The sequence below is a fragment of the Poecile atricapillus genome, chromosome Z, assembly GCF_030490865.1.
Source record: "Poecile atricapillus isolate bPoeAtr1 chromosome Z, bPoeAtr1.hap1, whole genome shotgun sequence".
Taxonomy (NCBI): domain Eukaryota; kingdom Metazoa; phylum Chordata; class Aves; order Passeriformes; family Paridae; genus Poecile; species Poecile atricapillus.
This window is the reverse complement of record NC_081289.1, coordinates 38,947,879-38,965,613: the sequence shown is the minus strand read 5'-3', so window position 1 is coordinate 38,965,613 and position 17,735 is coordinate 38,947,879.

The window sequence follows — 17,735 nt, the reverse complement described above, 5'->3', positions numbered from 1 at the left end:
TTCCCACTGCCAGTTTCCAGTCTCCAACTGACCAGCAATGGGAAATGAGAGATTAACAGTATTCAAATGGCTGTGTAGCACTCCTTACAATACCATGGCACTCCTGCTGTTTGTTACAGCCCAAAATGAATCAGTAGCCTAGCACAGGTCTCCAGACACCTGCATGGCCCTTGGTGAACACTTTCCTGTGCTGATGGTCCATCTTTGCATGCCTACCTCTGCCCACCAGGTACCAGTCTTCTCCCCAAACCTGACTGGGCACAGGGGAGCCGTTCTTTGAGGCTGAGGGCATTGACGTGCGCAGCCAGTTTAGCTGCTGTTACACACAAGCTATGTACCTATACATACCAGTACCTGGTCACAGGTACGTGTACGTACACACAAGTGCACACACCTCTGTGTGTGCTCCGGAGTGAGCAGAGGACCCTGTGCCCAGAGGCAGGAGGCTTTGTGCACACACGCTGCTTGCACGGGACCTGTCAGACCCCGATGGGTGCCGAGCCTTTCCTGTGCAGACGTGGTGCTCCAGAGGTGCAGAAACAGGGAGAGCTGCACCCCCACAAGGTCCCTCTCCATTGCCTTGGGCGAACGCGTCTGAGTCTGGGTGCAGCATCCCTGGGGACAGCAGGTGACGTGCCTTTTGTGCCCCATGGCCAAAGCACAGGAGTTCTCTGGCTAATTTAGCAGCTCCCACTCAAATCACGACTGCTCAGCCCCACGTGGGCTGCTGAGGTGTCCCAGGATGACCGTGCTGCCCATGAGTAAGCCTGAGCTGGCAGGGGCGGTGCTGGCTGCCTGCCGGAGCACAGCGTGTCCTGCCCCTCTGCCAGGCCCGCAGCTCCCTCCAGCAGCCAATTCTTCAGCAAAGCTGAGGTGACACAGCAGAAAGAGCAGTGTTCACTGGCAGAATCATAGCATGGTTTGAGTTGGAAGAGACCTTAAAGTCGTCTAACGCAATGCCGCTGCCATGAGCAGGAGCACCTTCCACTATAACAGGTTGCTCAAAAACCCTATCCTGCCTGGCCTTGAGCGCTTTCAGCTGAATCTCCTTCCCCTCTTCCCCTTCTGGAAAGCAGAAGGAAGGACGAAGCTGGATGTTCAGCTGTGTGACCAGACACCCCAGAGCCATGCATGGGCACCATGCAGGCAGGACTGGCAGGCAGAGGTCTCCTAGAGCCTGCCTGAAACGCTCCAGCCATCAGGTCAGTTCTAGGGGAGGTGACCCAACCAGGAGCTCATTCGGATCAGGCACACACGAGCTGTGCAGCAATTTCTGCCTGAGCACTAATGCTTGTGCCACCACTGTGGCCTGAATTAGCAGGGGAAAGGAACTCTGCGTAGTACATTGAAGCAGCCCCACAAATTCACATTTCAGTGAATTCACACGTGTTCTTCAGAAACTGTCTCAGGGAACGGATGCTTTTATAATGTGCAGATGGGTACAGGTGTTAAAACTGGCACAAGTACAGGGTAGGACAGGTCTGTACCCATGCAGAAAGAACAGGAAATTTTGCTGCAAAAGACTGCTGTGGGAGACCTCCCTTCCAGCTGTCCTTCCCAGGTGTGACAAGATTTCAAACCCAGCTGAAGCAGCCTTCCTGTGGAGACCTGGTGCAAGAGGTGGTCTCCCTCAACCCACCTGCACCTGCATCCCCCCCTTGAGACCAAAGCTGTTGCTTTGGGCTATGCAAAGTGTGGAAACACCTCAGGAGGAGAAACCAGTAATCAGGCAGACTGCTCCAAGCACTGGGCAGCTGGCCCTGACCAGCCTGTGGTACTCTGGGCACGGCAACCTTTTATAAATGTGGAGGCAAGCACTGTCTGGGTAATGTACAGTTGCCCTGGGTTTATTACAGCCAAAATGTGCCAGCAGGCAAGCTGTCACTGAAGGATTTACCCCATATGAGGTAAAGGACTTGCTCTCTCCTGAGACCACCATGTGCAAAGTCCATGCACTCCTCAGGGGTCAGTTCCCCAAAGCTTTATTCCACATTCAGTTTCAGGTGAGGAAGAAATTGTTGCAACAGATGAGCTGTGCATGATATCTGCTTGTTATCTAAGGGATAGGTGAGGGAAGGAGAGAAGGAGAGAGAAAGTGTTGTAGGTGGACAAGGCAGAATAAAGGGAAAGAGAAAAAAAACCAAGATGAAGCCAAGATGAAAACACAAAAAAAGCCAAAAATAGCCAACCAACACCCCCCAGAATTAAGCCAGTCAATCTGCCTCTCTTTCAAGACAGTCAATTCCTGTCTTTCACAGCTGATTTCTCACTTGCTTGATGCCAATTGCTCAGGCAGGAATTACCTAATTATAGGCTGAGTTTTCCTGGAGTTTGCCTTACTACTCTACTGTGCATGATTCCCTCCTGGCAGCATCTGCGCCAGCAGCTACTGTCCACAGTCTTTGTATCTGGTGAGTGTGCTGCATCCCCACAGGAGAGGCATGAAAAGGTTGCTCCCACTTTTCAGGATGATTTTTTTTGTTGCAGGCCACACATGGCTGATAGTTCATGGTCCCTAGCCTTGCCTTACAGTCAGGAGAAAATGGATAGTGAGACTGACTTCTTTCACTTTATTTTCTTAATTCTTTTCTATTTCTTTAACATGGGCAACACTGTTCATCCTATAATATTTATTAAAGGCAAGGGAGAAAAAGCATGACAGTGATTCATTCATGCAGAGCAAATTTTATGGGAAAGTTTTGTTTATTTGTTGAGAAAAGGATTAAATTAAAACCAGAAAGAAAAAAAGAACCCAAAATTAAGAAAATACAGGGTTGGGCAGGGGTAGTTAGAAGACAGCTGTCCTGAAGGTGAGGCACAGCAAGGCATCTGTTGTCAGCCATCACAAATAAGTTGGAATCCACTTTCTATTGATTTCATCATTCACACATACCTGAGGAGGCTCCTGCTGTTTAATCCATGGCTTTACTAGAGGAAAGGCTGGAGATTTCAGCAGCAACCCTATTCTTGTGCTTTTCTAATGCCAAGGGTTGCTGTGGCACAGCAACAAGCCAAACACCCATCACACCAGCTGCTTCCTCACCAGCCCAGAGGGTGAATGAAGCACAGGGGAAAGCAGGATCAGCGTTTGGCAGGAGCCAGCAGGGGTTCTAACTCCTCCTTCAGGTCCAGGTCCTGATGCCCAGGTGAGGTTTTCATCCTGCACCACTTCACTCAGTGGATTTACAGACACAAGATTATTTTCAGGTTAGTGCTTTACAAGTATTGTGAAGATTTTTTCCTAACAAGTTAAAAAAAGAAACGTGAAAACATGACTTTAGCTTTCCAAAGCTAAAGCTGCTGTCCTGGGTATACCAGGGTCAAAACCACACGTGGGAAAAGGTGCCTTTCTCATTCTTGTTAGCATCACAGGAGCCGGCAGATTAAAAAGATACAATAAACAAGCAAATATATTTTCATAGTTCTGTGGTTTGAATCTCTAACGGACATCAGGAAAGTACCTCTTTTTGCAGTGAAGAAAAAGAGAAATACTTACAGCAATAACTGGCTTTATATGCTTGGACTGGGTAAAGAAAGGCCTGGTTTGTACCCTGCTGTTCAGTAACAGCTCATTTCTAGGTCTCTGACTCACTTGGAGCACAGCAGCCATGTACATTGTTTGCTGAACTGCAGCAAAACTGTGCACAGTGCTTACAGATAATGCCTGATGCTTTGTGGTGTAGCAGGCAGCAAATGCCTGCTGTGGGTGATTTGTACCTGAAGCAAAGCAGAGGTACACAATGAAACTCAAAGTTGCAAGGACTTGGTCTACTTCTGTAAGTGGAGAGAAGGCAGCAAACATGTGAACTCCTCCTATCCACAGCCACTGGAGGTACAGCCGGACCAACTTCTTTTCCAGAAGCATGACTGGGCAGGCATAAATAGCAGGTTGTGCTCAAAGAAGTCAGCTGGAGAGAACAAACCAAAGTGGTATCAGGGAAAGGGCCAGTTGTATGCAATACAAAGGGCCAGTATATGCAACATTTTAAGATGGTGAGTAGGAGCACTTTGGTTGGGTAATTCACATTACCTCCATTGAGAAGGATAGCAATTCCTGCTCAAGCTACCATGTTGCTTTGTGGCAATGCAGCAAAAACATGCCTACAGTATGAGTCTCAAAAACTGGAGATATGCCAATAATTTAAAGGTTATTTGACCCCACAGCTTACCCAATAATTTCTGGACATTTGAAGCTTGCCTCTGCTGGCACTGCAGGAGCTATACAGCAAGATGTGAAGGTGGTTGCAGCACTTGAGTGCCACATACCACGGTGGCAGCTGCCTGGTGTCCCTTCAGAGGGGTTTGGCGTGTGCTCTGCCATCCTTGCTCAGAGGCACTGCCACCACTCACCTCAGTGGCCCGGAGCCCCTGCAGCCCCTGGAGGAAGCAGCCAGCCTCCTGGGGAGCACTGCCCTGCTCTACTTTCCACGCCTGCCAGGGTGTCAAGCCTAAAATGCTCCCTTTCCAAATGAGTGCTGAGGAACTGGGGTCCCTGCAGCCCAGTCCTGAGATCTGTCTTAAAAGAAAACCATGCAAAAATGATCAGCTGCTAAGAAACAACATAGTCTTGATGGGCTGCTCACAGGCACACCTCTCGGAATGGGCTGGCAGGGATTTAAAACACTGACAATTAAATGCAATCCATGGGCTTTGGTGGGACTTTTGAAAAGTATTTTTTGAGCAAAGCCTTGTGACAGAACACAGCTTCATTTTCAACAACTTTTAAGACTTTTTGGATTTAATTATAAATAATAATTTTTAAGCCTTTTACAGTTCAGGTTTCAGCTTATTTTTTAGCTATTATTCAATGTTTTCATTACTGCTAACTAAATCCCAGGAGCTTTTGTAGTTTTAGCCTGAATTAAGCCTTTATTCCTCATTTGTTTTAAATGCATGGAAGTCAACTGAGTTGTTTTGTTTGATATTCTCCATGCCACGGTGAATTCTGTGCTGGTAGGACAGTAAATGGGCCATGTTGTTCATTAATTACTAATCCCTGTCACTCACATTTTCTGGGGAACACATGCTATATTTAGTCTTTATATTTGGAAAAACAAAGCTGGAGAACTCTCAGGCTTTTTTCTCATTAGGAGTCTTCAGAATATTCCCTAAAATTATAATTCAAGTTAGATAATTCAGTCACCAAGTATAAGTGTTCTTCATTAACCATGGTGGAAATTAGACCCTTGAATTGAGAGGCTAATTAAGATAATTACATCTAAAGCCTGAAAGGAAACTATACAGACATTTCTTAAAATCTCATTTGTCCTTATGTAAATCTGGACCAACTCCACTGTCATTTTCTGGATTTACACCCAAGTAATTGAAAGCACTATTGAGCTCTTCTAAGCCCTCAATATCAGCAAAAGGCATTGAAGTAAAACAATTAACAGTCAGGCTGTGTTTTTCTCTGTAACTTCTAGATGAACTTAATATCACAATGCTCCTCTTTCCAAAGGTATTTTGCCATTCTGATGGATTACTTATTTAAGGAAAAAAACAAATCAAAACCCATGATGTATTTAGAGGGCTGTCACCAATGCTGCCAACTTTTACAACATTAGCAAATGAAGAGAGTTGAAAAGTTCCAGTGTCAACTACTGCCTCCTCCAGGGCTGATGTTATTTTTAAACTGCGTCTTTCCTGTGGAAGGAACTTTCTCCTCTGCTGTTTCTTGTGACTGCCAACTGCACTGAGACCACCGTTTAGGAAAAAACACTGAGTTAATTCTGTACATGAACCAAGCTGAAAAGTGGATAAAGTGCGTGAAGAACACCATTAAATCATACACAGTTATGAGTTTTAGCAGTGTGCATTCCTGTGCAGTCACCTGCCATGCAGCTGTCAGGAAGGCGAACCCCTCTTGGCTTATACTCACTAGGAGGGTTGGGCAGATTTCTGACCACATGATGAGTTCTTCTGCCCCCCAGCCCATCCCACCAGTGATATCAGCTGTAGACAGATCTGTGCCAGTCTGTCTTACACAGAGCAAATGTGAACTGAAAGGCAGCCTGCCTAGACAGCTATGAAACGCCAAGCCCTGCTGTCTGCTTATCTCTTATATCCAAAACCAGTCATGAGAAATGGGGAGAGTTCACAGCTCTCCCTGACCCAGATCACCTAAGACAATTCCAGGAGGCACATACCCTCACATCTAAATTCTGAAGGCAGGCAGGCATTAAAAAAGCTGAAGACCCAAACCCTGCCCATCACCAAAAGTATCACGTTATTCCATACTTTGGAGCTGGTTTTTCTCTCAACCTCAAAGAACTGAAGGAACCAAGAGCAAGAAGCAGCCTGGAGGAGACCAGATGCTTCAGCTGCATACAGTTTACAAAAATACATTAACAGGAAGGAAAGAAGGGGATGGAAAGAAGGGCACTGTAAGATAACAGCAGGACCAACAGCTCAGCCCAAGGAGCTTTGCAGTCTCTTTCTGTAGGCTGATACCTACCAAGCAAATGCTTGCAAATCTTCTTGGGGTTCCTGGTTCTTCCGTGATCCTTTGGTGAGATTTCAAGACTAAAAACTGAGGGAGATTCACAACCTTTACCTGTTTTCACAGGCAGTGTCTGTGTAAGGAGGAAGGCCTCCAGGGAAAGAGAAAAGAGGCTTCCTTTCATCTGGGTCAAAAAAGAGATAGAGGGGAGACAGGTTCATTTAGTATAAAAATACTTAAATTGCTTCTACATATGCCTCTGAAGAGTATCCAGGATACCTGAAGCAGATGTGGCATCTGAGGCCAACATCTGTTCTCATTACTGATACAAAGTGTTGTTTCTTTTTTAAAAATTCTCTTCTTTGGAAGGTTTTTAGTGGCACTCACAGCAGTCAGACAGAGACTGCCAACCTCGGCATGGGAGGCTGCTGCATCACAGGGAATGTTAGCTCGCATCTGGAAGACGGCCAGTTCTCCTGCAGTTCTGGCATCTCAGCAGGAACTGAGAGTCATTGCCTTGCAGACAGCAGATATCCTCGGCTCAATAAACATGCAGGATGGTCTCAATGAAACCGGAGACAAATGCAAATGAAACCCCTCCGTCCAATCCCTGACTCCCATTCCCATTTCACAGCGCTTGCAGTCTGAATTCAAATTTAAGGAGTCCATGCAAGCATTCCATCAGCTCTCTGGAGTTCAGAATCAGCCCTTCCCAAATGTCCCTTGCCTTATAAACCTAAAACCTTCAAGTTGCCATCATGTGAGAACCCAGGTTCTGTAGAGTATCTTGAATTTAGGAAACAAAAGAGGTCTCCATTTCACCAAATGCAAAGGGGAGTTCATGCTTCAGGACTGTACACTCTGGTTTATTTTCCCATTTGTACTCAGGAATTTGATTTTTATATATTAAGGAAAATCATTGCAAGTAACTTCTTTCAGCAGCAGTAAGGCAAAGCAGCTTCCAAGGCAGCTTTCCATGACCCAGGGCATTAAACCAGTCTGCCCCTCTGTGGCACAGCAAAGCCAAAAAAACCTTCCTCTCCTTTCCCAGTTCTATACATTTAGAATGTAATGACAGTAGTCTGACATTTAATGCATCATACACTGGTGGGATTTGGCTTCTCCAGTCAATCTCCTTTGCAGCAGCAGTCAGATTTTAATCAAAATCTGTTGCTTGTTTTATGAGCAACAATAAGCATCAACCTTCTTTGTTTTTAACATAAAATTGGGGTTTCAGTTACTAATGGCGTATGATTCAGTTCTCTCTGACTTTCCCATATGACACTGAGGATAATTAATCAGCTTTTTAACACATTCATGCCTCTCTGTCCTTGTCTTTGCTGCTGGGATGTTCTGTCAAGGTACCTGTGGAAGTTCAAGTTCAGGGCATCTGGCTACAACTGACATATGTAATTCTACGAATAAATATCTAATACTCTACACATTTAAAGAATTGCTATAGAAATGACATTCTGCAAATTAAGTATTATACAAGACACCCAAGCAACGCAAATCAACTCTCAAAACACCCCAAAAAATGTTGTTTTTTTGTCCATTGGAACAAATCTGAGCAAAATTACTTCTTTCTCTTTTACAGACTAGAGCTGAAGGACTGAAATGTGGATTAAAATCCCAGGTAAGAACCTGATTTGTGTTGGAGCTGTTTTTTGTGTAAAGTTATATGTTATACATGTCTATTTTTATTTTTTAAAATGTGATCTCTAGTATCTATGGAGAAAGAAGCAAAATTCCATAGGTAAATGATAAATATGTAGGCATTGGACTCACTATTTTAATGGCAGTAGTAAGTCTTCCAAACCGTAGAATATTTCATGAGGACTGTTAAAGTTTAGTAGTCAAAAGAAAATGGCAAGACATTTTTATTGTGCTGGTGATTAACAGAAGCAAATATTGGAATTATTTGACGAGTATAACCCACTAAACAGTCTCCATCTCCACATGTTCCATCCTAATGCAATCACCCATCCCCAGTGTTACATGGCTAGTCTGCTGCACACTTAACCCAGGCTCCTAGCAAACCAAGTGATACACTCCACAACAAATGTGTTGTTCCTTAAAAAGTTACACCTGGACTTGGATTAAGGAACAAATAAATGAAAGATTGGGCTGCAAGGGGAGAAGAGAGAGTTTTCCAGGCAGTGATTTTCCATACAGCTTTCCTCCACTGCTTTTAGGAGACAGAGCTGGTGCCAGGCAGTATGGCAATACTCCTGGCTGGCTGACTATGGAGAAGGTCATATCATTGACCTGGGCATCATTATACCATACACAGGCCATGCCAGCTCCAGAAGGGAGGCAGCTTGCCTGGTTCAGCCAGGGATACCAGGGCTTCCTTTGCACCTTTTGGAAGTCACTGCTACCTGTTCTGGCTGGGCTACACAGCACATATCCTGATTTTCACAGAATCACGTTTTTACTTGTTCCAAGCTGCTTGGAGTTCAAATCACAAGCAGTGGCTCAGAGAAATAAAAAATAACAAAACAAAAATAATAATAATAATAAAAAAATTTAAAAAGAAAGTGGAGAACGGGAAAGGGGGTTCATTAAAATCACTGCATTTTAAACATTTCTCTGTACTGCATGCAAAAATCCTTAGCATGTAAGGGAGCTGGATTTTTATTAGAAGGGAAAGGAATGTAGGAAATGGTGCCTGCTTCCTCATTAGCAACTCAGTTTTCCCACAGCAGTCATGGCTAAAGGAATACAATGGGTAATATCCCCAATCCTGGTAGAAGCAGTTTTTCTCACTCTATAAAAACATAATTGAGAGACTGAGAGGATATAAAATACATTACTTTTTTTGCTTTCTTTTTTTTTTTTTTTCAAACAGACAATGATTGCATTTGCATCTGTCCATGGATTTCCAATGATTTTAAGCATGGTCTGAAACCTTTATGAATATGAAGCCCACTAATATCTCATGATGAAAAATTAATCACATGGGCATTAACTGACTTACTCCAGGCTATGCAGTAAAGCAGTGCCAGCAATGATAAAACCCTGGGGTCTTAAACTCTGCCTCCTCCTCTAGCTGATTACTGTCACTCCATGATATTTAATAGCTATTCCTGCAGAAGACCAACTGTTGGTTAGTTATTTTTACAATAAATGCCTGTTATTGTGAAAAGTTTGAAAAGTCCTCAACATTGGCTTTCTTTAAATTGAATATTCATATCTGCTGTTTGCTATTGAATCATTCAATGACTCTTAAACTTCATTTTTGAATAGGGTGATTAAAAAAATGTGAACAGAAAAATAGTAAGTCAAGAGAAATTCCAGCATCTCAGATTTTTAACAAAACATGACAACTCTCAGCCTTGAGGAAAGAATATAGATAAGGAATGGCCAGTGTCACATGGCACATCAAAACAGTGCCAGGGAGGAAAATGACGGAGGGAAAACACATGTCACATTATGGAAACTAAAGAAAGATACATGCACACATTTCTTCCTACAGACGTGGGTGTTTTTATGAGTGGAGCAAATTTATTCCAAGTTCAAAACTGGAGCATTTGGAAAGCTCATGATGACAAGTGCAACACCATTAGGAGCTGTAGAGGCAGCATTTCAAGGCACTAGCATTTATTCTACCTTCTGACGTGAACACCCACTCATTCTGACAACAGGAATCCAGAGGGAATAATGATAAGAAATTTATTTCTCTGCATTTCAATTTAAATTCAGAGTTCATTATAAACCTGAGCAATGTTAAATTGTAAAGATACAATTGTTAAAAAGCTCCACAGTTTATGAGATCCTAAATGCCGTTTGCAGATGCTGCTGGTTCAGGATCCAATCCTAACCTCGGGCACAAATTGTTATAAAACTCCAGAAGAAAAAATCCACTAGTTTCCCCCAATGGTTAATGGAGTCAGATTTCCAAGATATTCAGAGATGTTTCCTACGTTTTTATTATAATTTGGTCTTTGCAGTTAAAATGCTACAGCCAAAGTCAGTCAGTTACTGAATCAATAAAAGGCTTTTGAAATCATATATTAATCATATTTACAAAGCCCTAGAGACACCACAGAATAAATGGTTAAAACTCAAATATGTTAAATACAATAGCAAGCAAATGATTGATGATCTTGTTCACGCATTTTAATTCAACCATGTTTTGTTTTTTTTTTTTCAGCAGGAAAAGCAGTGTGAACTATTATTTTAAAAAATCTGGTATCAATCATCTTCTGCTCTAAAGTTCTAGGCAATTAATTTTACTGCTCTGGTACTCTGTCAATTCAATATCTTCTGTTTATAATCACTTGAATACATTTGAATTAGAGGTTTGGGGTCTGAATATGCAGAGGCTGAAACCTGCTGTTTTCAGTGAGGACTGACATTTTTCATAGGTGCTAGCTATTAAATAAACAAGATGCTACCAATACTGGATTGGTATTGGAGATGCTGGAAATCTATGATTTTTACAAGAGTTGTTTCTCTTAACATGGTTCAGTCTTCTGAGAAATCAGAACTACACAAGAATTTTTGTTTTCCCTACAGTTCAATAAGGAGGGTAAAAGCACTGAACTCCTGCTATATTTCACTATGAAAAATAAGCTTGGAGGTCCTAGACTGGCTTTCTATGCTCTAACGCAAGTAAATTTAGCTTCATTATCTAAGGCCTAGCAGATGGCAAATTTATCAGCTGATGATTTATGACTTAAGGAAGAGTTCATACAATTATTTTCAAAGCAGTAAACCCAGCAGCTTCCCACTACAGCCCTGTGTTATTCAGTGGGTGCCCTGAAATGTAAACCTGAGTTCCCCAGGCTCAAGCTCAAGCCCTGAGCCCCTCATCACTGAGGCTGGGGAGCCAAACTCTGTGTTGCTGATAACAGCCTGTACCTGCAAAAGACCAAAGGATCAAAGCACATTCCGGAGGTTCAGGACAATGAGGACAAGATGTGCTATCTAAATAAATGTAATCCACACCCAGTAATTTCTTACCCACTCCTAGACACTGAGCTTCAGGAACAGAAATGCGAATCTTTATCTCAGGCTGCTGCAAGTTTAAAGCCCAGGACACCTTGAGATATGTAGACAGACTGTCTCCACAGCTCCTAAAGCTTTCCAAGATAGCTACTCCCTAACATCAGGACAGGAGAAAATCAGTTTTATGGATTTTATCTTTTACCATTTGGCAACTACAATCTACCAGTCTTCCAAGGGGAGAGGAGAACTTAATGTCTTTCCTTTGCTACTGCTTCTCCACAGAGAGAGGTGTGAAAGCTGGGGCTGCTTCTCCCCATTTATGTATCTGAGACTATATTCTTCCTTCTACACGACAGTCCTTTCCTATGTTCTATTCATCAATCAACCTTCATCTTTCCTCCCTCTTCCTTTTGAACTGGGTCCTCTTATCTCCTGTCTTCTCTTATCTTGTCCCTCCTTCTCTCCACCCACACACCCATAAAGTTATTACCATATTTCACTGCCTCATGAGCTCTACAGTCAAGCAGAAAAGAAAAAGCAGTGACACAGGAGGGGGAAAATTCCTGCTTTCTGCGTGATTACACATTGGCTCCTCCTGTAACTTCTGCAGCACACAGGATTATAGCCCAGGTGGCAAACTTTTTAACAGAGGGGAGTCGTAGAACAAAATGATCCTGATACTACTTGCTAATTACTGCCAAGTCTTAAAATGTGTTTCACTAAAAAATTCTGCAAGGTGACAAAAATGTCTCAGATTACAGGGAATGTAATTTCTGATACTTGCTGCATTATAAGCACTGGTTGTTTGGAAATGCCAAAAAACCCCTCCGCTTACCTACACCACAGCTTGCAAGATCTACTGAGCTGCTGAAATTGAATCCTAAACACTCTGGTAAGGTGAACTGTACCACATCTAATCTTGGCACCATAGGACCCATCTTTGTGTGACTGCTGGAGTGCAAGGGCAGAGCCACCTCCAGTACCAACAGGAATGGCAGCAGCAGCCCTGCTGTGGGGCACTGCTACTCAGGATTATACTCCTAGCACGAGGACATTAAAAAACACTCATGCTAACAGCATCTCCAGTACAGTCAACACTGATAACAGATTTAAATTGTTTCAGCACTTTGTGAGTATTTTGTACTTTTTCAGGACTGTATCAGTAATTAAAAGTCTCAGTATTTCTGATTTTAGGAAAAAGCTCCCAAGCAGTTTATTTGCTCTACGAATATAATCCAGTAGTTTCTACAATCATTTTTGATGCTCCAAAAGCAGTGGCATATAAATATAATCCTCATGTAAGATACCAGACATGCATCAAATCTAAAGTTAATATCTCAGTGGATGTTACTCTAATCTGGAGCTCTGTTCCCCACGTACACAGAGAAAGCCCTGCTATGTATTTCCTCTCTGCATTCCCATTTTAAGGTAATATTTAATCACATGCTTAGCCTGCAAAATGAAGACACCCACTGAAAGTAGGTCATGATTCTTATCAGGAGCAAGATCACCATGCTGGATTGTTTTACCAGGAATCTCAAAATAAGAACAGATTAGAAAATCTGTGCAGTAAAACAATACCTTTTTTAAAATACCTTTAATGGAAATTTTATCTTTTATAGTGATTTCTGCTGTTGATGGCTTAGGACACAGCCATGCACGACAGAGCATTACTGATGTGCCCTTAATCCCACACTGGACCAAAGCCTCAGTGTAACAGTTCTTTTATCTGCTGGTGACTTTGTGAGAAGCAAGCTGTTTGCTGAACCAGCACAAATGGTGTCCCTATGGAAAACTGTTTTGTTTCCTTTTTGCCAGGACTGTTTTTATAAAGGGTACACTGCTTGATCTATTACAGGAATAAGCATTGCTTACAAAGTCTGGTCCTTTATTGAATCATATAATAAAGAAGGAACTACTATGTGTTACATATATTACATTTTTGTTATTGTTTTTAGTTTTGGAATGCACAAAATTAAAATTCTTATTTTCTGGAAATAATGATTAGCTTAATATTCTATTAAGGGAGAAGTAATTTGCATAATCCTTGATCTAAACATCTATTTTTAGTCTCATTAACAGAATACAAATGACACCTTACACAAAATGATACTGCAAAACTATAATCATGTTAATTATGCCCAATGTATTTCAGCCAATAATAATAATAATAATAAAACAAAAAATAAAAAATAATAAATAATAAATAATAATAAATACAGCCAATGCAAAGTGACTAGTGATAAATTCAGACATTTACTCTCTTGTTTTGTTTAGTTTTAATAGCAATAATGGGATAAATACTATAGTAAATAGAGAAAGTATTTAATATCTGGGTTTACTAGTGACAAAACCATAGTAGTTTCTTAGATTTCAAGATCAAAATTAAACTAAACAGAAATTTACAACTGAACATTGAAAGCTTTTCTCTCTTAACAAGAGATTTAAAAGAACCTGACTAAAAACAATATGCAAGAGGATAGATTAACCTAAACAAGGATAGAAATAAATCAGCAATGAAAACAGAAGTTTCTACCACTAATAGCAGATCTGTCATGTAACAGAAAGGAAATTCAGAACAGATGAATGCAATTCTAGTGAAGTCCAGGAGATACATGCAAGTGAAGAATTTAATCTTCCTTAATCTTCTCACATGGTGTGATTAATCCCCTACCTTTGGGATCTAGACGATGACTTCTAGAGATAGCACCAGAAACAATGTAATTTTTCTGCATATAAAATATACAGAAAAATATAAAATATGCCATTATACAGTTATGTTCATGAATAAAATGTTGCATTCTCCTATCCCTTCTTACAAACGTGATTCAGCAGCGTGAGATTTGTGGCACAATAGAACAACATTCTTTGTTGTGCCTGGTTCCTATTTAATGATGCTCTCTGTATAGCTGCCAGAAACACTGAAGGTCAGCTAAGCATGGATGAAAATGTAAGGCCATGCTCAGGTTGCATAACTTCCACTAAAGAAGTTAAGCAATAACAAGTTGGTAACCAGGGAGCTGGTGTCATGGAGAGCAGAAAGCAGGGCCAGGGAAGGTGCTGAGCAGGGAGGAGCTGGCAGGGTCAGCAATGGTGACAGTGGCTCCAGGAGAGCTGGGGAGAGGAGCTTGCCTCAGTGTGGTCCCAGCACCTGCAAAACTCTGCTCAGACTTGACCCCCACACAAATCAATAAAAAACACTGTGTTCCTGACATGTAAATAGATTATCCCCATTCTCAAGAACTGCATGCAGGAGGCAGTTTCAACCTAGTCTCACTGCACATTACTAGGCACATGTATTAAAACTGGGGTTTTTAAAATGTAAGAAAAAGGAGAAACTACCTGCCTGTATATGTGAATCTGCTACCTGAGAAACAGGATTACCTTGCTTAAAATATACCTACCAGTCTTTGTGGGTGGGGTGAATGCCTTCAAAATATTCTGATGAATTTCATGTGGGGCAGAATCCAAGTTTGCTAAGGGCTGCAGAAAGGAGAGTTTAACATCAAGATTTTTTTTAAGCCATTCTTTTAATCTTAGGCTATTAGCATTAGCATCCCTGAACTTTACATTGTATTTCAAGACTGGATCTGAGTTGAAACACATCCATGTGTACCTGACTTCCACTTTGCATGGAGGCCTACCCATATTTAGGGTTAAAAGTAGTAGAATAATGGTGCAAAATAGAAATAGTCTCTGTGAAACAGTGCATGAAGAAAAAGCCATAGTGAATGTCCCAAACCACTGGTCCCCGTGGTTTTGAGTGATGTCCCAAGCTGTCCCAGGTAACCTCCTTGGTCCCTGTCACTGTGTCTAGAGACCACTTGTCCCCCTGTCAAAGGGCAAGCTACAGCTAGAGACAGCTTTAAAAATCAGGATAGCTGCAAGATGTCATGAACAATGGCATACCTGAGGCTTAGGTAACAAGGAACAGTAACAGCCCAAGCAGCCTCTGCAATGCAGGGCCATTGCTGTAGCAGGTCAGAAACAGCAGCAGAGCAGAAATGGCAGTGGCAGCACCTGAGCCTGAGCCCAGAAGACAGACTGAGCTGCTTCTCAGGGCTACAAGGAGACTTTCTCTTAGAGGGTAGATGGGATAGCAGTGAACCCAAAATATTTTCTAAGATAGATCATGTTTACACATCCTGGGTAATTACTGGAGAAGACTCCTAAGGATAAGAAGGACCTGAATCCAGCAGTAAATCTGTTCTTCTCGCCAAAGACTAAGTTAATGCCTTTTTTTTTTTTTCTTGAGCTGGTGCACATCTTGTAATGAGCTTAGACTCCAGGACTCGGACCAAACAGCCAAATCCTGAACAACAAGCATCCACTTCTGCAGACCAGGACAAAGAAAGAAGGGACATTCCTCTCCAAGGAAAAAAAACTTCCACTTTCCCAGTTCTGCAGACAGAACAGGGAAACTAGCTCAGAATGGAAAACTGATTGTTCATAAAATATAAAAGGACAGAGAAGTCAAAGAAATATAGTTACTGCTTCAATGAATCTTCAGACTCGAGAGGTTTCACCAAAAACAGGTCAGAAAAAAGTTTTATATAACTGTCATTTTTTAATTCTCCTTTGTATCTCTGGCATGCAAAAGTAAGAGTTCTATATATGATAAAATTTCTGGACTTTCTTCTTCTTCTCAGTAAGAATGACACCATTTAAATCAAACGACCAGAAGGCTGTTCATGTAACAAAATATTTTTAATCTTTCAAAGAAAGCAAATCTGAAAGTAACCAGATGTGCAAATGGTATAAAGTAATGTCAAATGACACAGTACTCTCTTTATTCAGACAGCACCTTGATTTGGAATACAAAAGCTGCTTCTGCAGAGAACCCCTGCTGCCACCAGGCTTCACATGTTCTACACCACAGTTGTTAGACTACCACAGAGTCTAGCTGTGGTAAATCACTCATCCTTGGCCAGCAAGTTGGTTGTGGTTTGAAGAGAGCATTGCAGAAACTTATGCAAGAGCAAAACTGTCTCATCAGCTCATTACAAGAGTAAAATGCAGACCCAAGTGCCTGTTGAAGTGCCAGGGCTGGTGGGAGCTCCATCCAGGCAGAACAGGGCACACAGCTCCAAAACCTTCCACAATGGAGGTTTCTCTTGGCTCCTACTGGACCCTTCGTGCTAGGCAGCTTCCAAGAGCACATGGCAGCAACAAGAATGGGATTCTCCTTCCTCCCTATTTCATTCTCTCCCACCCCCACACCTGCCAAAAGATTCTAACAAAAAGAATTACTGTCCTTAGTTCTTTATTAAATCACTCTAGTGAGCTCTGAGTTTCATTATTATTCATCTGCAGATGTCTGTAAGGGTGTATTAGTCAGGAAAAAAAATTATTACCGTGTTTTATATTACCAGGAGTCTATGTAAAATGTCAATGGAAAGCTGTAGTCAAACGAAGCATTGCTGACAAAACATCTGAAAGAAATTTGGCAGTTTGAATCTTCTGAAGAAACTGAAAAAGGAAATGCATAAATTAACGGAGGGGAAAACAAATCTCTTTTCTAGCTGTAATCATCTCAGGTATAGCAGGTAAATATGATTTATGCTTATGGTTTTAAAACAGCTCCACTAAATTTTATTTGATGGTAGATTAAAAAAAACCAAAACCAAACAAACAAAAACAAAACAAAACAAAATAGAAAAAAAGGAGAAAAAAAAGCCATTACTGGCAGTATTATGCAACACTGGGAAACACACAGAGAACTAATTTGATACCACTATCAGCTGGTCAAGTTACTCAAAAACCTCCTCCATCAAACCTGTAGTTTTTAGGACCCAGCAGAAAGGGTGCAGGTGCTACTGGGCCTAAAGCAAATATTCTTACAGTGAAAAATCTAGGGAAAAAAGAAGGGAAAACCAGAAACAGCCAAAAATCAAACCCAGAATGAAATCCCACATGATCAAAGACCGAACTGTCCCAGCTTTTTCACACAGATCTGCATTACTGTCTGGGTAAACTTTTCCCATAAGTACATAGCCTTTCATACCAGGACCACAATTCAACCCATGGTAGTTAAAATTAATAATTGTACTAAGCAATGACATATAAACTAATTTTCCAGAGAAACTGCCATAAAGTCATGGTATGAAATTATTTTTAACTCTTCTAGTTCAACTGAAATGAATTCTATCTCCTATCAGAAAATTCTTCACTGGGATACACCACAGTGGTTTACTGCTGCCTGCCCCAGTGCTGAACAGGCTAACATTTATTTTTTTCACTTTATAGTCAAAGTCATGACATATATAAAATAGTTTTATTTAAAAAATTAATCTGGCTAATTTTGAAGGCTATGAAATCCACACACCGGTAGATTAATTTGAAA